Source organism: Chenopodium quinoa, unplaced genomic scaffold (genome assembly GCF_001683475.1).
Source record: "Chenopodium quinoa cultivar QQ74 unplaced genomic scaffold, ASM168347v1, whole genome shotgun sequence".
In the NCBI taxonomy this organism is placed as follows: Eukaryota; Viridiplantae; Streptophyta; class Magnoliopsida; order Caryophyllales; family Amaranthaceae; genus Chenopodium; species Chenopodium quinoa.
In genome coordinates, this window is record NW_018743510.1 from 3246145 (window position 1) to 3270010 (window position 23866).

The window sequence follows — 23866 nt, forward strand, 5'->3', positions numbered from 1 at the left end:
GGGTTAATAAAAATTTGCCGGTTAATAAATTCCTTTTAAATATATAATTATATATTTTTTACCTCACTCTTTTTTTTTTTGTTAATGAGATTCATCTTAAAAAAATAATCTAATTAATGTGTTAATATTTTACGAGAATGCTATTTTGTGACATTTGGTACCATTGTTAGTATAGAATCTGATACCGCGTGGTACTATATCTCTTGCAAGCAATGTAACAATAAGGTTGATTATGAAGAAGGTGGAAAATATTGGTGCCATAAATGTAACGTACATGTAAAATCTGCACCACCAAGGTACTTTTTCGAAAGATAGTACATGGTTATATACAAATTTTAAATGCCAAGTACTTTTGCAATATAATCTACAATATTAAATTTCTATTAATGTAGGTTCAAAGTGTAACGATTGAAGATGATGGCGGAACAACAACTTTTGTCATGTTTGATCGTGAAATATTTCAAATTCTGCAAATATCAGCAATGGATTTGAAGGATAAGCTATATATCAAAGGTAATTGAAAATATGAGTATATATAACATTTGAGCTTTAATACTCGTATTTGACTAGCCGACTATACCTTCTTTGTTCAATCATTCTAATACAACATACAGTATACCTTTTCTTTTCATAACTTTATTGTTTGGCTTGCTTAAATCTTAGTAAAATTAAAGATAGAAGTAACTATTAGTAGTAGTTTTATATTATATATAGTTATAAGAAAGTTGCTAAGAACTATGCTATTGTCGTCTCTTTTAGAATGAACTAAAGGGGTAGTATTTATACTCCTTGAATTACATAGGTTAATCCGTCAAAAGAAAATGGATTTCCAGCTAGAAGCGCCCGCTCCATAAACAGGAGCGCCAGCTCCTGAAATCTGCACGCCCGCTCCTCTTGGCTTCAGATAGAGGCAGATTCGATGATGGCAGCGAGGAGCGCCCGCTCTTATAAGGGTGCGCGCCCGCTCCCTTGTTCTTCAACAGATGGCAGATTCAAGTTGTTGGGGAGGAGTGCCCGCTCCAAGGAGGGTGCATGCCCGCTCCTCCCTGCTTCATGATTGAGGCATATTCTAGCACAGTAGCTAGGAGCGCCCGCTCCAGCTCGAGAGCACGCCCGCTCCTCACAGGGTCAGATTAGGGGCAGAATGTTGTTGTAATGGAGGAGCGCCCGCTCCTGAAGAGGTGCACGCCCGCTCCTCCAGGAGCGGGCTCTCCCTTCATTGTTGCCTTGCTCTAAGCTCTTCTACGAGCTTTGATTGCTTGTCAAAGTGAGTCATAACACCTGCAAATCATGTACAAACACATACAAAGAGGTGGCAAAGCCAAGATACAACATTTATATACAAAACGGGTTAGAAAAAAAAAGGGAAAAGATTGCAAAACCGGGTTAAAATCACCACAATAAGTGGTCAAATAAACCACTTATCAATAAAATTGTTATATAGAGTTTTATTATCGATATACTTTTAATATCGATGTACTTTTTAATAAATATTTATTATCGATATACTTTTTGGATAAGTTTTTAAAGATAAAAATGTTGCATAGAGTTTTATTATCGATAAAATACTAATATTTCATATATACAAAATTAATCATAACTTTAAAAAAAAATCTAATAGCTCGGTTCTATTCCGATACCATCATAAAATTCAATTGAAAAAGTTCTTTAAAAAAATATCCATTTATAATATATTATTTTTTATTTTAAAAAATAATAGAGAATTAGTAAAAAAAAAAAAAAAAGGTTTTAATCAGTAAAAATAATTTTAGTTTAGTAAATATAATATAATTTAAGTATGATATTGCAGGTCTAAATATCATGCATTATCAAAACAGATCGGATTATATGACCGTATTTAACATTCAAGCCAAAAAACTTTATCCTAAATTTCAATAAACAACCTGGGCATCGCCCGGGGTACAAAACTAGTTAATGTATAATCCAAAGGTTGTATTATTAAAAAAGAATGGGTCAAATGTTATACTTCCTCCGTTCTAGTAATATTGCAACAACTAGACTTTTGCACTATTTATCATGCTTGTTTGACCACAAATTATGATTAATACGTAAAGTAAAATAGTCATGTGGGGTCTTGTTAAATTCGTCTCGTAAAATACTTTCACAATATCAACTTTTTATAATTTTTACTCTTATATAATTATAGATATTTAACCTATACAATGTGCTTTGAGATGCGTAATTTCATTCTTGTTGCAATATTACTAGAATGGAGGAAGTATTATTTTTTGCAATTTTTCCTATAAGTTATTATATTAACAATTTAATAGGTAATATTGATAATTCCTTTGCTTATTTAAAATATTCAATTAGTTATATATTTATATATACAATGCAATAGCTTATATCGAAAATTTAGTAGCTTATCTATTGTTGAAGAATAGACCTCCTAAGTATCACCACATGTAAGTGTCCGCGTTGAATAAGAAAGAGTTAATTACTTTATAAGGCTAAGGGGCTACTCCTCTTATTGCCATATGGTTTTGGGATAAAACCTCTTTTGGACTTGTGAAGTGGACACTCTCTCTTACTTTGCGGGTGTGGCCCAAACCCGTATTTAACATGGTATCAGAGTCAAACCCACGATATAGGACCCTAAATGGCTAAAGTTCACTGGGCCAAGAGTAGGTCCATGTGAGGGGGAGTGAAGAAGCACTCTAGCCCGAAAAATCACATGAGACAAAGTTAAAAGGGACCTTACATGTGAGGGGGAGTGTTGAAGAATAGACCTCTCAAGTATCACCACATGTAAGTGTCCCACATTGGTTGAAAAAGAAAGAGTTAATCACTTTATAAGGCTAAGGGGCTACTCCTCCTATTGCCATATGGTTTTGGGATGGAACCTCCTTTGCACTTGTAAAATGGACACTCTCTCTTAGTTTGCGGGTGTGGCCCAGACCCGTATTTAACATCTATTAACAATTCAATTGCTTATGTATTAACATTTTTATAGTTTACATTGACTATTTAATATGAATTAGCTACCATTAACAATTCAATACCCTACATCGACAAATTAATAACTTATATCGATTAAGTAATAGTTTATATCGACAATTTAATTACTTATAATAACTATTTATTAGCTTATCATATATATATTATATTATATTATATATGTATGTATGTATATATATATGTATATATGTATATATACATACATACATACGTACGTACATACGTATATATATATATATATATATATATATATATAGAAAGACACATCTTTCTCACTCTTTTATTGACAGTGGCTCGCTGGTGTTACCCTCGACATGACAACATTTACAACCACCGCACTGTTGATGATATTTGAGTACCATACTTCTTCAAATGAGCGGTGTTGTGAAACTCGAGTAATGAGAGATGGAGGTGAAAGTGTGATACCGCTGATACCTGATGTAAAAGGTTCAACAATAATACAACCTTACTAGTGTCGATGGTGTGGTGGCTTAACTTTCATAAAGAGTGAGCATATTCTTGCCCTTGATTCTCATTATGCTAGGTGAACTCGCAATGAGTCCAAGTCACACAATACTCAAGTCAATTATCTTGCCTAAAATCTCACGTTGGTCAAATCGATGCAACTAGTTCGTGACAACAAAGTTATAACATAGGGAGGATAGATGGGATGGTGTCATGGTGTGAATATATTCCCAAGTTGAATTTGAAACTATGAAACAAAAGGGTGAATTTTGATTAATCACCCTAAACTAGTTTTTGGCTCGGACAATGCCCCGGGTCATTGATTATATTTCATTATATTGAAGTTATTTTTTAAAAAATTCAATATTAATTGTTTAATTAGTCACTTTGATTAGACATTATAGAGAGTAAACTAAAAAAATATATGGTGGATATATTTGATCCCATCAATGGTTACAAAATTTCAATATTGAATTGAAGTTGAAATTGAAATAGGAATTTAGGTATGCTTATTTATTGAATAATAAATAATAAAACAATAGTATAGTATTGAGTAGTTAATACAAAATTGCGAAATAAGGAGCATTAAAGTCAAATTAGAAAGTTACATCGCATAGTTTTAATCATTCTTTTAAGAACAATAAGTATTAAGAGGAATTGATAGTTTGATGGTAAATGTCGTTCTTATGTTTAGTGATTCAAATTATATTTCAATCATAATTATGCATTGAATTTTGATATTTAGTGTAGAAGAATAGGTCTTGACATGTCATTGCTCACGTGGCGCCAAATTTAATAAATGAAAGATGACACATGACAATATCATGTTATCCCATTGAGTATTAATAATATTATAGATTCAAACCTAAATAAATAGTCGAACTTAATTTAGTTGTTGATTACCAAATTGAGTATCTTACACGCTCTATAGGACAAAACAATTGTAATAACACAACCAACAAACCCTTGTTACCATTTTCTTACATCATCATTTCTTACTCTAAAACATCTCATTTAAAAATCCCCATTTTCTCTCTTCTTCCCAAATTCCCCCAATTTCCTCTTTGTCTGAACCAAAAACCAATTCCTTTGAAAACCCTAACAATGGCGACGACGGTCGAGGGAGAAGATAGGGTTCTCGCAACAGCTCAACACATAGTCAAAAGTCTTCGAACCTCCAAAGATGTCACTGATGATATGCTCCTCATCCTCTCCACCTTTGACAATCGTCTCTCCAACATCTCCGACCTCATCGGCGGCGGCGATGGTGGTGGTGCCGCCGGAAGTTCTTCGGCCATGAATTCCAATTCCATATCACCAAAGATCTCTCGGCTCGATTGCGCTGAAAAAGTCATTCTCCGCCATGAAAACCCTTCAACGATTCCCCTGATGATTGCTGCGAATTTCTCGCTGCTGTTGATGAAGTTTTGGATTTGTTTGCAGATCTTAAGGTTCAGGAAAACCCTAATTTCATGGATCGCGCTGAATCGGCAGTTCAATCGGCGATGTCGAAGCTTGAAGACGAGCTTCGGAGGGTTCTATCGAGGAGCGCGGTTCCTTTGGATGCTGATAGGTTATACGGTTCGATTCATCGAAGGGTTACGCTGTCGTTCGCTTCGCACGACGGCGATATAATCGACGAGGAGTTTGGTAATTTTAATCACCCTTTTCATGAAAGAGGGGGTAGTTTGGCGGGTGATGTTTCGGTCGATTTGATTCATCCAGACGTGATTTCGGACCTTCGTGAGATCGCTGATCGTATGATTCGAGCAGGGTATGAGAAGGAATGTTATCAGGTTTATAGCAGTGTAAGAAGGGATGCATTAGAAGAACATTTAGGGGTTTTAGGGGTTGAGAGATTGAGTATTGAAGAAGTTCAGAGGATTGAGTGGAGTGCTTTGGATGAGAAGATGAAGAAATGGGTTCAAGCTGTTAAGATCTTTGTTAGGGTTCTTCTTACTGGGGAGAAGCATCTTTGTGAGTTGATATTTGACGGGTCGGATTCGGATTTGATTAAGGAGGTTTGTTTTGTTGAGACTGCGAAAGGGTGTGTTTTGCAGTTGTTGAATTTTGGGGAGGCTGTTGCGATTGGGAAGAGATCCCCTGAGAAGTTGTTTCGAATTCTCGATATGTATGAAGCTTTGGATGATACATTGCGTTATTTGAGGGCGTTGTTTTGTGATGAATCAGGGGAGTTTGTTTGCGCCGAGGCTAGAGGGGTTTTGGATGGGTTGGGTGAGGCAGCTAGGGGGACGTTTATTGAGTTTGAGAGTGCTGTTAAGGGTGAAGTTTCGAGGAAGCTGGTTCAGGGAGGTGAGATTCATCCGCTTGCTCGATATGTTATGAATTATGTTAAATTGCTTGTTGATTATAGTGCTACCTTGAATAAGCTTTTGGAACATGATGTAAATGAGGAAGAAGCAAGTCATTCACAGAGTAGGTCTGATGGGGATGAAGTTAGGGAAATGTCGCCTCTTGGGCATCGTTTGACATCATTGATAAGTTCATTGGAATCGAACCTTGAGGAGAAGGCAAAGTTTTATGATGATAGCGCGATGCAGTATATATTTCTCTTGAATAATAAACTTTACATATTGCAGAAGGTCAAAGATTCTGAGCTTGGCAAGCTTTTAGGAGATGATTGGGTTAAGAGGCGTCGTGGGATCATACGAAAATATGCTACGAATTACCTTAGAGCTTCTTGGAGCAAGGTCTTGGCTTGTTTGAGGGATGAAGGAATCGGGAGTGGATCAAGCAGTGCCTTCAAAATGGCTTTAAAGGAAAGGTTTAAAAACTTCAATGCTTGTTTTGAAGATATATATAGGACTCAGACTGCTTGGAAGGTCCCCGATCCCCAACTTAGGACTGAGCTTCGAATATCTATATCCGAGAAGGTTATACCTGCATACCGTTCGTTTTTGGGGAGGTTTGGTCCCCAATTAGAGAATACAAGACATGCTTGGAAGTACATTAAATACACAGCTGAGGATTTAGATGGCTATTTGTCTGATTTGTTTGAAGGAACACCTGGTGTTCTGAACCATATGAGACGCAAAAGTTCATAGAGCTCTCACCTGTATAGTAGGTAATGCCCTTTTCTCTCACAAAAGGGCTTGTTCAATCCCCTTTGTACCTGTTGGGTCAGGCTTGATAACATGCTTTTTTTTTTTCCTTTTTTTTTTTTTTTTCTTTTTGTTGTATCTGTTAATGTTAAAAAACACTATGATCACAGGTTTTTTCCAGTGAAATATGGCTGTTGCACGACATAATGTAATCATATTGTAAATTACATATATAACTCTCATGTTTGCTTTGTCATACTTCATGTGTTTTCATCACTAAAATGCTCATACACCCTGAGTTCAAGGTTGGCGTTCTGCTATTCTATATCTTGTCCTAGGCTAATGTGTAGCGTAACTTGAATAGCAGCAGCTGTTTATCAGAAGTTATTAAGTTTCTTTTGTAGTTTACTAAGGTCTTGGGAGAAAGTTTTTAAAGCTTTTGAGTTTTTAGCTGTAATTGTTTCTTGCTGTTGTCTTGCTGATTATTCATGCTAATTTGGCTCTGTACTTGCACAGTCTTGCTTATTTTGTTCAAAACAGCAATACCTAGTGGCTGCAGAAACTTGGACTATGTACTTGAATTTGAAGTGTGAAGTGCTGAGAATCTGGCGGGTTTTAACTTTAAAGGTGTGCTTGGATAATTTGGAGGGAATGGGAAGGCCGGAAGGGAGAGAAAGTGAGGAGTGCATCCTTTCTTGTTTGGATATGATTCGTAGGGGAAAAGGAATGGACTTGAAGAATCTACTTTTCTTCTTTAAATAAACCAAATCTTTCCAACACATTTGAAAGATTTGGAAGGAAATTGCAAGCTCACTTTTTCCTACTCTTCCTTTCCTCCCCCTTCCCTCTGCTTCCTCCTCCTCCCTTCCCTCCAAGATTGCTATCCAAACAAAGTGTTCAAGTCTTTAGAATTCAATTCTAATTATAGATTTGTTACTCTTCACTAAATTAATAATACAAGTGGTTTTTCTTGTGATTTGAAGAGGATTTATTACGTGTGTGTAAACATGGTGGACTTTGTGGTAGTGACCAAAATACAGAGCTTGGTACGAGATTAATGTATTGTCACTGTTTTTCAGAGTTTTTGAAGTTTTGGAACGCGTTGCAATGCAGTGTAACAGTGTTAGGTTAGAACCCTTGTTTCTTACTGGTTGGTTGAGAAAATTGTCAAGAATCATGTCACATGCTTTCTTATATATGTGGGTGAGGATTTTATGCCTTGGAACCCATTTACTTGTTGGTTTGGCTTAGTACTTATTTCTTGCACTGGATAATTCTTGCTAATTTCCCGCGTAAATATATTAAATTGAGCCAAGTTTTACTCCTGCGGTTGTATTTCGCATGACCCCTTTTGCCTGAATTAAAGCGGAACTGAAGTTCTGTAATTGATTACCTGTATGTGATTTTCTTGACATTCTGTATTAATCCTGTTTCTGGTTGGCAGTCATCTAGAGATGTGTATTTTTGATGTATTCAGCGATGATAGGCACTCAAAAGCCTTGTGTTGTTGGTCCAATAAACTAGTTACTATATTTGTAAACTTATGCATGATCCTTTGGTAATAAACTGATAACATAGCTGTATTTTAAATAACCTTGCCTGTAATTCCTTTAATTAATACAAAATTCTGTGCTTTAGATCTGCATTAGCTGGGAATTGAACTAATCAATTGGAAGTCCGTTTGATCTTTGTTAGGGAACATAATCTTTCACTGTGACTGGGAGAGTGCTTGAGTAAATTAATTTAGCTATTGCTGTAGGAAAATTTCTCAACTCTTAAGGCTAGAGAAATCATGTTGTTGCTGAAGTCTGGAACCTGTCTGGTATATGCTGAATTCATCTCAGAGGCTGTTGCTTGTTGGTAATGTTTCAGAATTTAGATATTTACTTGATTACACGTTAGCTAAGTAGGTGTAATGTTACTAGATTTAAGCCTAAATAAAGAGGCTGTTGCTTGTTGGTAATGTTCATCGCTGCTGCTAGATCCGGTCATGAAACGGCGTAGCGTTTCCGGTGCTGGCGTACCAAAGAGATAAATCAAAGATCTGCAGATAAGGTGTATTGTTATTGATGAAGATCTGTAGCAGCAAACCAAAGAGATGGCTTTGTCATTACGAACCGGTGTTCTGTTTAATTAAAGTACGTCGGTTCTCCAATTGTGGCATTGGTTTACCTTTGTAATCTATCTCCGGCAGTTCTCCAATTGTGGCGGTGGTTTACCCTAGCTGTCAAAGGCATGTCAAAAATGTATAATTTCTTGGGTAATTTTGTTTCCTTAGTACTTACTAGTAAAATCTGGAAAATTGGTTATGATTTGGGTAATTGGGTCATTAATAGCAAAAACAAACCAATTCAGACACAATAGCTTTTCAAACCCTTACCTTTGAGCTTTGAATATACTCCGAATTACAGAGTAGCCAACGATCAAATCCAAACACTGACGACGACCCCAACGCCTAGGACTAAACAATTAACCGAAACCCAATTTACCAATTCTTGGAGTACCCAAACAGCAAAGATGGCCTGAGATTGAAGTTCATGTAATTAATTCAACGGCGAAGAACAATTGAATATCTGTTGAAGGTCTTCACTAATTTCGAAGACAGTGACAGGTAAAACCATTAACTATGGTCAAGGCCTTTCACTCTAACGTCGTTATGTGGGAGTAACTTTGCAATATTCTCTGTCATGAACTAATTACAATGATACCCCTTCTTTTTAACTGATAATGACCAGAATACCCCTAGATAAATATCTCCAGTTTATCTGGGAGATAAACCGGGGGCCTGCTCATAAAAAACAGCCTGCCTTCTTTAACACTTGGGTACAACACTATAACCGTATAAGCTAAGGTGTTGAATTTTGACTTTTGACATAGGCTGGTATTGTTTTATACTGTAGTGCTGTACACATCTAGGTATTTATGCTGCTTTAAATCATGAGACAATTACGAAGTTAGCTATTAGCTTGTGAGTAATGACTTCTGGGCTGATTCCTTTCATGTCTCAATCCACTAATGTCTACAATCTTACTTGATTCCTATTTTAAAGAAGCGAGATTAATATCAAAAATAAGAAGAGCGAAACATTTTTCATGGGCGTGTGTAAATGTGTATTGATAGATGGAAAATCCTAATAGTTTTAAAGGAGGAGGAGGTAAGGGATGGGTATGAAATCAGACACATCACCAAAAAAATAAAATTAAAAAAAACACATCAATTTATTTTAAAACCTCTTCGTGTACAAAATATCATTTTTTTACAAATAAATTTGAGATGTTTACTCATCTCGCTATTTTATTAACTAAGGTAATGATCTTATTTTTGATAAAATTGTTACTTTTAAATAATATACATAAAGGTGAAAATATAAAACACTAATTTTTTTGAAAACTGTATATGAACGCGAGACAAATAGGGCTCGAACTCGTGACCTTCGGCTCATAAGACCAACGCTCTAACCAACTGAGCTACAGGACCTCATGATTTTAATATTCAAATTTTAACCTTTTATATAAGGATACGGTGATTCAAATTGTGTGTATACATTTATTTTCTTACTGTTATGAATCAAAATAATACTACATTTTATTATTAGTTTGACGGGGTTATAATGAGTTGCGTGACTAATAATCTTTGTATTATAAAATCATGAAAGAGACATTGTAATCCTACAACTTATTAATCCTATTCCCATCATATAGAAGAGTTTTAACACGTCGTTATATGCTCAAATCCTTATCAACAAAATTTATAAACACTCGAATAGTCCTAAACAAGTGTATAGGGGTAAGTCAAGAGTCGATCCACGAGAAATAAGAGAGAGGTTACTAGAGCCTAGGGTCAAGCTACTTCGAAGCTAAGAAAGGTGTTGATTGTGTAAGCTATGATATCAAAGCAAACTAAATCACTAGAGAAATTCAATATCAAAACACTAGGGATTAGGATCCACATGCAATCAAGATAAAGATGCTAATTGAGGGGAATCGATCAACCAAACGTTGCAAGGGAAAATGGTAATCGCAATCGAAAGAACTCAAAAGATTATCTCCTAGAAGTCAATCTAGGTTTCTATGAATGACTTATCAAGAAGAATCACAATTCAACCAACAAACTTGAAATTGCAACAACTAACAAAATTAAATGCAAAGAAATTGAATTAAGAAGAAGAATAATCTTACAAACTTTGATTAAACAAAGAAATTGTGCTTGCATTCAAAGTAGATGAAGATAAACGTAAAAATCACCAAATTATGTGTCAAGTTTCTCTCTCTAAAATCTAGTACAAAAATGGAAGTTTTAGTCTAATTCTAGTTGTCTTTTCAAAAATAGAAGGAAATATCTATTTATAGTATAATTATAGTATAACTAACTAGGGAGAAATAAGGAAGAAGGCCAAAAATAGACCCGTCTGGGCGTGCCCTTTCACAAGCAAGCGCGCCCGCGACGATCTGGGTATGGAGCAGGAAACCCAAGTGGCGCATCCGCGCGGAGGAGATGTGCGCCCACGCTTGCAGGTTGCGCGCCCGCGCACCCGCGCCACTAGATAAGAGGATTTTCCTTGTGCGCTTATGATGTAGGCGGTGCGCTCCTCTTGATCGTCACTAGGTATGGCAGTCCCGAAATGGAGTTTACGGTGGGTTCAACACCATATTTTCATGCGAGCGCAGCACGCGAGCGTAATCACCATATCTTGAAGCTAGCCACTCCTTGCCTTATGAGCTATGTAAGAGCTTCCGCCTTGCACTTTGAGCATCCTCCAACCCGAGAAATCATCATGAGGGGTCTCGGCTTCACCTTATACCTACAAACAAAGAAAGGAGAACAAGTAAAAGAGAAAACACAATAAAATCTACAAAAATATAAGAAAAGGTGAAATAAGCAAGAAAGAGATAAACTAGATAATAAAGGTTAAAACTAAGAGAAAGGATAGAAAGAAAGCTATAAAAGCAATAAAAAACATTCTAAAATATTGCCATTTGAGTGCCATAAATGACACTAAAAAAACTCCCCCAAGCTAAACTTTTTCTTGTCCTTGAGCAAAACAAAAGCAAGTAAGGAAAATGAGTGGCTTATTCAAATAAAGAAAAGAGAGAAAAGGGGAAGGGAATATACACTAAATCACTAACGTAGGAATTACGGTTGTTTTTAGCTACAACAAGCCCTTAAAACCTCAAAGTCGTTAATGAGGACGAGTGAGGTCTCGTAAGGGTTTCCAAAAGAGCTTAACCCATAACTCTCAAAATAAATTGAGGCAAAGCATGAAAATAAAGTGAAAAAGAAGTAAAAGGGAGAGCACATGCTAATGAAATGGACTTTTGCAAATCACTAAGCACAATTGCATGCAAAACTTCCTAAACAATTAAGAGAATGTACGTTCCAAGATATCCAAGGTTGATTGAAACATAAAATATTCTAAGCGTAGAGAACTAATGAAACACAATTCACCTTCATCCAAACAATCTTACCGCGTTTTCCCTATTAGTTTCAAATCCACCTCTAGTAAGCATTTCAATGATAAGGAACCAGAAAAGAAGAGATTTTAGGGCTACCCGACATCTTGACTATGCAAACCCGCTCCATAAGCTTGACTCCTATCTCCCTCCACCGACTTGTGACTCAACCATAAGAGTTAAAAGGTCTTTGAAGGGTTGTAATGTAAGGGCGAAAAGGGTAAAAGTAGGCTAAAATTTGAAATTTGTTGGTATACCTAAATTGTGAAGCAAAGGACGATCAATCCTTAACATCATAATCAAGCTATCACCAAACAAAAATACCAACACCCCCAAGCTTATTCAAAGCAAAAATCACAAACATATATACAAAAAGTGTAGACATGCTTCCCCCTAGCTTAAATGGAGCATTGTCCTCAATGCTCTAAACAAGGGAGATCATAGCTATAACAAAATAATTTTGTGTTTTTTTTTTTTTTTTAATTTTTATTTTATTTTATTTTTTTTACTTTTTCAAAGCATTTGCAATTGCTTTTTTTTTTTTCCACTTTATTGCTTTGTCCTCGCCTCTTTTGACTATGGACGACTTTTTCAACTTGCATTTGCCTTTATTCACATACTATATACCACACATGCTTGTTTAGAAAGAGAACCAAAAACCATATTTATACTCCCATAAATCACCAACAAACTAAGGACCGTAAGCTTCACAAAAACTAAAGATGGAAACAAAATGAAACAAATGGCTAGAGAGTTAGAGATATGGATAGAAAAGAAGATATAAGGCTCAAATGGGTAGCCAGGAGGCAAATGTAAACAAAAAAAACAAGAATAAAAAATATAAGGACTAAACCTAGAAAAATAAAAATAACCACCCCGAAAAGATGCCTTTGTCCTTCCCAAATGGTTCGTTCGTGATCTCGGGAGATAAAAGTCAAGTTCTAGTTAAAGTAAGCGATAGTCAAGGATCCATGTGCCGCTCATGAAAAGTAGGTTGAAGGCTAGAAGAAAGAACCTCACATGGTTGTAGCAATAACCCACTATAAGTTTCAAGTCAAATATAGGAAGCAACACCTTTTTATCACAAGCAAGTAGACTAGGGCTTCAAGATCCCAAAAGTTCTAAACACACTACCTTAGCATATACTATCCTAAAATCAACCGAGCATACACTTAAAACATGCATACTGTTAACATTTAGGAAGACACACATTCAAATATACGAGTCCAAATGGTATTATGTCCAAAACAAAAGCAATTATAACAAGAAACACAAAACTTTGCCTCAAACAAAAATCTTTGTAAAATTTTCATATTCAACGAAAATAAAGAAAGAAAAAAGAAAAGAAAAGAAAAGGAAAAGAAGAATTCAAAAGTGTGTGCAAAATCATATACATCCCAATCGACAAACAAGTGGCCATTCGACTACAACACCAATGGCCCCAAACACCCTCAAGGTGTTGAAAGCAAACATCCTCGAAACGTTCAACTCTTCCTAATATAAACCAAAACTAAGCAAACAAGAAAAAAAAATAAAAGAAGGGAAAATAGAAAGATCTCACCAAGCGTTCCAAGCTAAGCTAAGAAAAGAAGCATAAAGAAGCTTACACCTCCACGTAGCTCCAAGAAGCTTAGCTTGATCTACAAGACAAGATTAGAAAGGAGAAAAGAAAACAAACTATGCAAAAAATAACATGTTAGTAACTTCAAAATGAAATCATGTACAGAAAAAAGAAAATAGAGTAAAAGAAAAATGAAAATAGAAAAGTTAGAGGGTCGGGTTGCCTCCCGGGAAGCGCTAGTTTAAGGTCCCTAGCTAAACCCTTCCTCCAAATCACGGAGGGTCAACGAAGACTACCTTGTCCAAAGTGGTGGAGAGAACAAAATTATTGCCAAGCTTAGGCACAATATATCACAAGACTCATCATGGGGAAACGCTTGAACCGAACCAAAGACATTGGTCTTCAATTTCTTCTTCTTCTTTGAAATTATCTTTCTCTTTCTCGATTTCTTCTTCTTAGGAGCTAGAAACTCCACACCATCCACACTTGAAAAGCCATCCTCATCATCCTTCAAAGAAAGCTCAAACCATGTAGGCATTTCAAACTCATCCTCATCCTTAAGCCTTGAGAGCTCCTTGGCATCTTCACTAACCATCTTGCTATAAATACTTATAAGAGCATCATCACAAGCTACAAGAATGTCATTAGTAGAGGACACAAACATGCAAGCATAGTTGTTTCGGGGTTTTTTGATGTCCTGCGGGAGAGTTACAATTCCGAGACTGGAACCGGACGCCTATACCTGCAAAACAAACGGATGCTCCGGATGATTGGAGATCCGCCTCCGACGGTCAAGTTAGTACTTGATTAAGGAGTAATTAATGCGGAAATTAAAGTGATTGGGTCTCTCTAGGTAAGAGTGTTTAATGTGTGTAATCTGCGTAATCCCCCTTAATGAGGGTTAAAGGAGGTATTTATAAACTCGGGAAATGTGCCAATCCGAGGTTTAGGTTAACCTTGGGCTGATTGGGCTTCCCTCGGAAGTTGGGCCTAGGTGGCCGACTTCTCCATTAGGCATGGAGTATGCCACGTGTCATGACATAATAGGTCCAGGGTGGACGAATAAGCGTGTGCCACGTGGAAAGCCCTGAGAGGTCCAACTGGGGGACACTTGGCAGGACCTGATTGGCCCACGTGGCGCATTCCGATTGGTGGGAGAAAAATCCCCTAATCATTTGCCCCTCACAGGTGGCACGTGACTGGTCACGTGTTACCTGTGACAGGTGTCACCCTGTAACAGGCGACGGCCTGCTACAGGTGTCACTCGGCGAAAGGCCGGGAGATTCTCCCGCCCAAATTTTGAATTCCGGAAGTGACCCTTCGCCTTCTCACTTCGCCTATATAAGGGAGTGTTGCCTTCGGTCATTTTCACACTTGAGAACTTTGTGAGAGAACATTCGGACCCCTGAACTTGCTCTGACATTTTGGACCCTTTCTGCCTACCGCCTGCTCTGACAAGTCGACTGCAAAGGATTTTCAGAACTTCATCAATCGTCACTCGTTCAGGTAACCGTCGGTTCTCTTACTCTTAATTTTCTCTTTACTTTATTCTTTTTTGAAATGGCACCACGGAAGCACACGACACGACCTAGGTTAGCGATCAGCCGGTCACCGGGGACGGCTGAATCTAGGACTAGGAGTGCCGCCTGCCCTTTTCTGGACCCATCTTTGCCCTTTATACAAAGTCCGACTGTATCTGTGTCTATGCAGAACATGATGGCCAGAACAAAAAAGACGGCTAGGATCTCGAACTCAGACGGCTCCTCCCACCGGGTGCCGATTAGTGAAACATCTGACCAGGCGCCAGATGTGGAAGTGAAACAAAGCGGCTTGAAAGCCGGCAGTTCTGAGGGAGGAGTCAAAGTGACCCCTTCCCATTTTACAGTTGACAATTCTACATTTTCTCCTGCTCCTTTTAAAGGAGAGGAGGCGGGCCCCTCTGGGAGAGGGGAGGAGTCGTCCTCTTCGGACTCGTCAGAGGACAAATCCGAGTCTAGCTCTTCTGGCCATGCTTCTCTGGACACAGAAGAGAAAAACAGTCGCCTACAAGAGGCGAGGCTTTCTCACGCAGTTGAGAAGGGGGACAATTGGGCGGAGCCATTCGCCTCTCACCGAGAGCAAAATACCCCCTACTACTGCACGGTACCTCGGGGCCGGATCACGGCCATGCAAGAAAAAGTGGGGAGCTTTATCGCAAACCACACAATGGGCCCCGACTTTTTAGTGTTCGTGCCGGATCCAGAAGACACAGTCGTCTGGCCGGCTGGTACTAGTTATGATGGCGCCTGCTTTGGCTGCTACGAGGCGGCCATCAAGGCTGGGCTGCGCTTCCCACTACATCCGGCTGTTCAGCGGATCTTGGATGGGTATGAGTTGGGGTTATGGCAGTTAGCCCCGAACTCCTGGGTCAACGTACTCGGCTATGTGGCCGGGTGCGAACTGCACGGGGTGGAGCCGAACTTCGAGGCTTTCGCCCACATGAACTACCTCAGCCGGACCCCTAAGGCAGGCGGTACCGGCAGGTATCAATTGACGAGCCACAAGGGCTACCTCATGACAAGAGGTAAAGCAAACAAATGGAAGGACTGGCGGAGCACCTTCCTCATCCTTGAGAGTTCAGACACAGAGCTGAACAAGCGCTTCAACAGGTGGAACAGGAATCCGCCCCTTCTTGCAGGCGGCCGCAGCATGCCGCCTGTTCCCCCCAAGGCTAAGAAAGAGATCCTAGATAAAGGACTCTTCAAAGTAGAGTCGAAGGTGAACTCTACTTCAGGGGTACGAGAGCAAGTACCCCTGCACTGCGTCCCGAGCTTCAAATGGCTCTACGACGAGTACTTTTTGGCCGCCTGTGGCCTCAGCAGTCGGTGCTCAAGAGGTAGCCGGCCTGTCGAATACTCTGTTGTTCCATGCATTTCTGTTAAGACTTTTATTAACTTTGCTATTTGTTTTTGCAGCGGACGCCATGAGCAAAATTACCGCCTCCAAGACTGTTACGAGCTCTCCTGGTTCTGCCAGGAAACAAGCGGCGACTGAGAAGCAGCCGACCACTCCTTCCAAAACTCCAATTGGGCCGCCTAGAAGTATGAAGTTGTCCTTGTAAATTTTAGACTTGCTCCCTTCTTTACTAGGTCTAATCCGTGTGTCTATGCTTAATGCAGCCGACCCTCAGGAGCCTGACTTGGTCGAGGTGGCCAAGTCTATGATCAAGGCCGTTCCTCCAGCTGAAAGGGAGGCGGTCAGGGGTGTCGGCACCCTTGACCTAGACGGGATTGCAGGAGTCCTTGCTGAGGTATACTTAACATATTTTTGAGTATTTGAATTCTAGGACGCCTCTTTTTTTTTTTTTTTTTTTTTTTTTTTTTTTTTTTTTTTTCTGAAACTGACGCCTGTTCCCCTTTTTACTTAGGCCCTGCTCCGAGTAAACGGCCTCCGTAAGCCGCTTGACAGGAAGAACAAAGAGGTAAAGGCTGCAAAAGCTATGGCCGCCTCTGACTGTGATAAGGCAATGTTTCAAATTGCCCAAAATGAGGTTCTGACAATTGATATTCTTTATTATCAGGCGCAGGCTTCCGCCGTTATCCGGGCTCAGTTAGAGGCGGCCCAGAAGAGGAATAGCGAGCTGGAGGCGACCATCAACAATCTCAAGGTAGAGCTGAGACCTCTTCGCCAAAAGATGTCCTCATACGACACCTTGGAGAAATCCTTGGCGGCTGTTAAGGAACGCCTGGTGACCCAGGAGAAGAGTCTTACTCAAGAGCTCTCGGAAAAGGCCGAGCAAGAAAAGAAAGAGCTGGTCCGGGAGATGATGGAAGACTCTGCTCAAATCCAGCGCATGACTTGGGGCCGCCTCTTCCCCAATGCCGACTTTGCCTCCTGGGAAAAAACGTACCGCCAGTGTTCTGATAGATATAATCAAGAGATCCTGGCGGCTGCTGAGGAAGAGGCGTTGGAGGAGGAGGAGCAGCCGGTAGTGGCGCTTGTGCCGCTTGGGGTAATGCATCGAAGAAGGATGCAGCTGAAGCCGAGTCCAGCAAAAAGAGTGCTGACCAGGCGGCAGCTGCTAATATTGAAGATCTGCCCCCTTCTTAAGCTTTATGTCTTCTTTCCACGGCCTGCGTGCCGTTTGTTAGTATTTACCCGGCCAGGGGGCCGGGGCTCTGAATATTTGGCCGGTCTTTAATGACCGGCTTCCTTTTAATGAATTTTTTTTGTTTTGCTTCAAATTTGTTTAAGTATTGAATATTCTGATATCCAATTGCACACTATACCGACTGTTTTACATGGCCGATAGTTGCAGACAGGTACGGATAGTTAGTCACGCCGCCTATGCCCCTGGACAACTGGTTGTTTGTTTCCAGGCTAGGCGATCAGTCGGCCATTTATCCAATCAGTATTCGACCCATTTTAAAGACTGGATCCCCTTTAGGCAGGCGGTCCTGTCATTTGTAAAATTAACCAAGTAGGAAAGTGGTTTCCTACCTGTCATGTTTTTAGGCTAGAGACTTTAGGCAATCTAGGTCGACTGTTCCCCGCCACATTTAATCTAGTGTGAACAGGTGCTGTATGAACACCTTTTTAGTTTCATACTAAATTTTTAAGGAGTGACCAAGTAAACATGATTGTTACCTAGTTGCCGAGTGACTGAGTAGTAGAGGTTTCAAGCGGTGGGTACCGGTTGCTCCCCTTTATTCGCCAATGTTTGTTGGCTATCAACTCATAAGATACCGACTGTTCTTATCCCAAGTAGTCCAGTCGGTTGGTTGACACGGATGGTTACTGCGAACACTTGTTTGACCTGATTAGTCAGTTAAGTGAGAGGTATCCTTGTCCGGGAAACAACTACGTGGTTGTCTTGTTTAGATAGTCGTATAGGTGCCGTGTAATGATTTTATAGAACAATGTTCCACCCAAAAGGGAGCTGCTCTCTGCGACGAATTTCATCCGGATGGATGCCGTCGGACGCCTGCTATAACGTTGGGACAGGTCGAATTGAATTTTTATATTTTGATCAGTTGGCTTGACGCCTGGTCTGATCATTTTAGCCACGAGCCTTTGATAGTTCTTGGTGAACTGTATTATGGGAGAGTAGCCGGTTGAGTGAAACAAGCGGCGTACCCCTCTTAAGTAAGAATAAAAATTAAACATGGAGAGTAGCCGACTGTTTGTCAGTAGGCATGCCCCTCTTAGGTAAAAATGAAAACTAAATATGGAGAGTAGCCGACTGTTTGTTAGTAGGCGTGCCCCTCTTAGTACAAAATTGAATGAAACAACAAACTTTTATTAAGTAGCCCTTGACTATTTACATCATTCAAAAGAAATATTTCTTAAGATTATCTACATTCCAAGTTCGAGGCAACGGTTGGCTGTCTGGTGTTTCCAGACGGTAGGTACCGTCCCTGACCTCTTCACAGATTCGGTAGGGTCCTTCCAGTTGGGAGTTAGTTTGCCAGACTCATTAGCCCTACCAACTGCTTCCATTTTTCTAAGTACAAAGTCCCCCACTTTGAGTGGACGCCTGTGTACTTTTTTGTTGTATGATCTAGTCATTCTCAGGCGGTAAATTTCATGGCGCAAGACAGCATTGCCCCTCGTTTCAGGGAGTGAGTCTAATGCCAGGCGCATGGCTTCCCAGTTTGCCTCTTCGTCATATAGCATTACTCGAAGAGTCGGCTCGTAGTGTTCTATTGGAAAAACAGCTTCCGCACCATAAGTTAGGAGGAATGGAGTTTCTCCAGTCGCCCCTTTTTCAGTCGTCCTAATGGCCCAGAGAACATGTGGTAATTCATCCGCCCATAGGCCGCCTGCTCGTTCAATCTTTTTCTTGAGACCGTCTGAGATGATTTTATTAAAGGCTTCTACTTGGCCGTTTGCTTGTGGAAGGCCGATAGATGCAAAGTAGTGTGCAATTCCTTGGTCACCCAACCAGCTTTTGAGAACAGGCGTCTCAAATTGGGGACCATTATCAAAAACTATAGACTTGGGAACCCCGAACCGAGTGATGACATTTTTCCAAATGAATGAAATTACATCCTTCGTCTTGATTCCCTTTACATCCTCCGCCTCTACCCATTTAGTGAAGTAGTCGACTGCAACGAGTATGTACCTCCTTCCGCCTGTAGCAGGCGTATATGGACCCAGAATATCCATGCCCCACTTAGCAAATGGTAGTGGGCTATGAATGGTAGTGATGTCAGTAGCCGGACGGTGAATTAGCTTGCCAAACCTTTGGCACTTGTCACATTTTTTCACCATCTCCATTGCATCTGCTTCTAAAGTAGGCCAAAAGTAGCCCTGCCGCCTTGCCCGTTGAGCAAGCGTCCTACCGCCTATATGGGAAGCACAATAACCAGAGTGAAGATCGTCTAGTATCTCTTGCCCCTTTTCTGGAGTAACACACTTCAAGAAGGGTTGAAGGTACCCCCTTTTGTGAAGTTCTCCCTTTATCATTTCAAAACTGGTTGCTCGTTTTTTCAGTGCTGCCGCCTGTTGATGATCATCCGGTAGGGTACCGTTTGTCAGATATGCCTTGATTGGATCCATCTAGGTTGAGCTTCTGTCTAGGATTCCAATAGGGTCTTCCTCGATGCTTCTCTTCTCCATTACTTCCCAAAAAACAGTTCGAGGAGTAGCACAAGAAGCGGATGATGCTAATTTTGAAAGTGCATCCGCCTGGTTATTTTCTGATCTCGGCACTTGAGTCAGACGAAAATCTTCAAGGGATCCGACCGCCTGTCGTACCGCCTGTAAATACTTGATCATGGCCGGATGGGTTGCTTCGTATTCGCCATTATACTGACTCACTATCAATTGTGAATCGGAACAGGCGTCTATCTTTCGTTCCCCTGCCGCCTTGCACATGCGGATTCCAGCTAGTAAAGCTTCATATTCTGCCTCATTTTTTGAGGCCTGAAAACTGAAGCGTAGAGCATACTCGTACCTGTCGCCCTCTGGCGACCGACATATGACGCCTGCTCCACAACCATTTGATGTAGAGCTTCCATCCACATATACCTTCCTGACTTGGTCTGGATCTCGAGAATCAGGGGGACGAGTCATCTCAACAACAAAGTCAGCAAAGGCTTGCCCCTTCACTGCTTTTCTAGGCTCGAAAGTAACTTCGAGGCTCTGTATTTCTATGGCCCATTTGTCCATGGTGGTCAGTGGCCGCTTGATAGGTTGATCTGTATACACGACGACTGAATTTGCCAAAAAGTAGGGCTTCAATTTTTTAACAGCCATGAAGAGTGCAAGACCAAATTTCTCCACTAAGGGATACCTCAACTTGGCATTTTTCAGTACATGACTGACAAAGTAGACCGGGAGCTGACAGCCGTCTCTTTCAGTAAGAAGAACAGCGCTTAACGCATGATCAGAGACGACCAGGTACATGTAAAGTACCTCTTTGGGTAAAGGGCTGACCAGCCTCGGCAAGGAATGCAAGTGAACTTTCAATTTCTGGAAGGCCGCCTCAGCATCCGGCCCCCATTCAAACCTTGCCTTCTTCTTAATTGCCTGGAAAAAGTATAGGCATTTGTCGCCTGATCGACTTAAAAATCTTCCCAAGGCCGCCAGACAACCTGTTAACTTCTGAACCTCTCGGATGGTACGAGGCGACTGCATGTCGATGACCGCCTGCACCTTCTCAGGGTTCGCCTCTATTCCTCTCTGATTGATAAGGAATCCGAGAAATTTCCCAGACTCAACTCCAAAGACACATTTCTTGGGATTGAGCATGACATGGTGCCGCCTGAGTGTGGCGAAAGTTTCTCGGAGGTCCGACAGATGATCTTTCTGAAGTTTAGACTTGACAATCATATCATCAATATATGCCTCGACATTTCTCCCAATCTGATCAAAGAACACAGCGTTTATCATTCGCTGGAAAGTGGTCGGGGCATTCTTAAGACCAAACGGCATGACCGTGTAACAGTATAACCCTTGATCAGTGACGAAGGCCGTCTTCTCCTGATCTTTCTTCCATAAAGGAATTTGATGGAAACCAGAGTAGGCGTCCATAAAGCTCATCAAAGCATGGCCGGCTGTTGAGTCGACCAGGTTATCAATTTTAGGCAGAAGGTAACTGTCTTTGGGGCACGCCTTATTTAAGTCTGTGTAGTCTACACACATTTGCCAGGTGCCATTCGACTTTTTAACAAGCACCATATTTGCAACCCAGTCTGGGAAGTAACATTGCCGGATGAACCCTGCATCAAGTAATTTTTTAACTTTGGCGGCTGCCGCCTGACTTCTTTCTTCGCCATGGTTCCGCTTCTTCTGCCTTACCGGCTTCTTTTTCGGATCCACGGCCAGTTTATGTACCGCCAGATCAGGACTGATGCCTGGCATTTCATGGACTTTGAATGCAAAGATGTCCTTGTATTCTTTCAATAGTTTGTGAAAGTCGTCACCCAGGACCCTTAGAGCAGTCGTCCCAACTTTGACTGTTCTGTCAGGACGCGAGTCATCTAAGATCAGGTCCGTATGCTCACCAGTTGGCTGAGGGCGGAATTCATCCGACCGCTCCTCTGCCAATGATTGCTATTTTCTGTCTTTTCTTGCGGCCCCCGTCTGGGATGCCTTTCTCTTCTTGCCGCCTGCTTCTTGAACAGGCGCACTCTCCTTGACATTGTCAAAGTCTATTTTTCCACCACTCGACCCAGCTGCCATAACAGTGGGCTTGACATCCGAGAGATAGCACTCCCGGGCCATCCTCTGATCTCCCCTTAGGGACCCGACTGTTCCATTATCCCTCTTAAACTTGAGCAATATAAGAGATGGGATTATAACAACCTTGGAATTATTCAGGGTTGGTCGTCCCAGAATCATGTTGTAGGCCGAGAGTTCTTCTAATACCAGGAACCAAACTACCATGTGTCGTCCTTCCCCTTTTTCACCCAGGCGGATGGGTAAATCCACTCGTCCCACTAGGTGGACGACTCCTCCTCCAAACCCTACTAAAGGGTGGGATGCCGGATGTATGCAATCAGTCTGATATTTTAGTTTCGACAGACATTTGCTACTGATGAGATATGAGGAGCTTCCGGTATCTATGAGGATTTGGCCAACTCTCTGGTTGGCCACTTTACATTCAATAACGATAGGGTCGTCATGCGGCCCCCTTACCCCTCCTAGATCTTCTTCAGTGATGACAATCTCAGGAAATGAATATTTGGAGGGCCGTTCTTGGTGAACGGAATTTACATCTAGCCGTCTGATATTGTCTTTGTTGCCCCTAATAGTGGGGCCGCCTCCTGAGAAGCCGCCTGCAATGGTGTAGACGACTGCATCATCTGTATCGGAGCTGTCGGCCTGTTGATTCTTTTTGGCCGACTGCTTTTTCGAGGAAGTGTTCCCCGTAGATTTCTTGACATAAGTGTCAAGATCACCTTGCTCACCCAGGCGGTCCAGATACCGCATGAGACTGATGCATTCATTGGTGTGGTGACCAACATCTTCATGATAATCACAGAATTTTTCTTGGTTCCGGTTGTTTGCAGAACCCTTCATGGGGACTGGCTTCTCAATTAAGATCCGTCCCTTGATTTCCTTTAGGATAAATTGGCTATCCTTGTTAAACGCATACTTTGGGGAGTATGGTTTGAATTCTTTTTTCTTCTTCTGGGCCGGCTGTTTAGAGGAATCAGTCGCCCAGACCTCTTTTCTCTTCTCATCTTTGTTTGACGACTGTTTCTGTCGTCCTTCTCTTTTGTCGGACCTTTTCCCGTCTGACTGTTTTACAGTACTACAAAGATCAGTCTCCTGTATATAGGCTTCCGCTTCAATCAAGGCCTCTTGAAGAGTCGCCACCCTCTTTCGGACCAAATCAAATTTGAAGGTCGACCCGTCTTTGAGACCTCTGAAAAAGTCAGTATAGGCTACTTCATCCGGTAACCCTTGAATTTGTATTCTCATCAGGTTAAACCGCCTGATGTAAGAACGAAGCCCTTCCTTCTCGCCCTGCTGAATCGTTCCTAAATCAAGGGTCGTCTTCTTCGTAGGGATGTTCATGGCGAAGTTGGAGGTGAATAAGTAAGCAAGCGTCCTGAAGTTATTTACACAACCAGTCGGCAGGTTGCCGAACCATTGTTGTGCGATTCCTTTGAGAGTCGCTGGGAAACACTTGCACCAAGTGGGATCATCCAACCCTTGAAGGTACATCAGGTTGGTGAATTCCATCAGATGGTCTTCTGGGTTAGTAGTGCCGTCATAGGCGCCTACTAATACATTTTTCACTTTGGCCGGCTGAGCGGCTTCAGTAATTTCCTTGGAGAAGGCCGACGGCTGTTCGCCAAGTCTAAGCAACCGTAGCTGCCAGTCCATAGGTTGGACATTTTTTGCTGCATGTCCAC

The 23866-nt window shown here is 41.0% G+C and overlaps 1 pseudogene; it reads left to right on the forward strand.

Moving 5' to 3' along the window:
* Positions 1–4385: 4385 nt before the first annotated feature.
* On the forward strand, positions 4386–7561 carry LOC110739735 (annotated as a pseudogene).
* The last annotated feature ends 16305 nt before the right edge of the window (positions 7562–23866 follow it).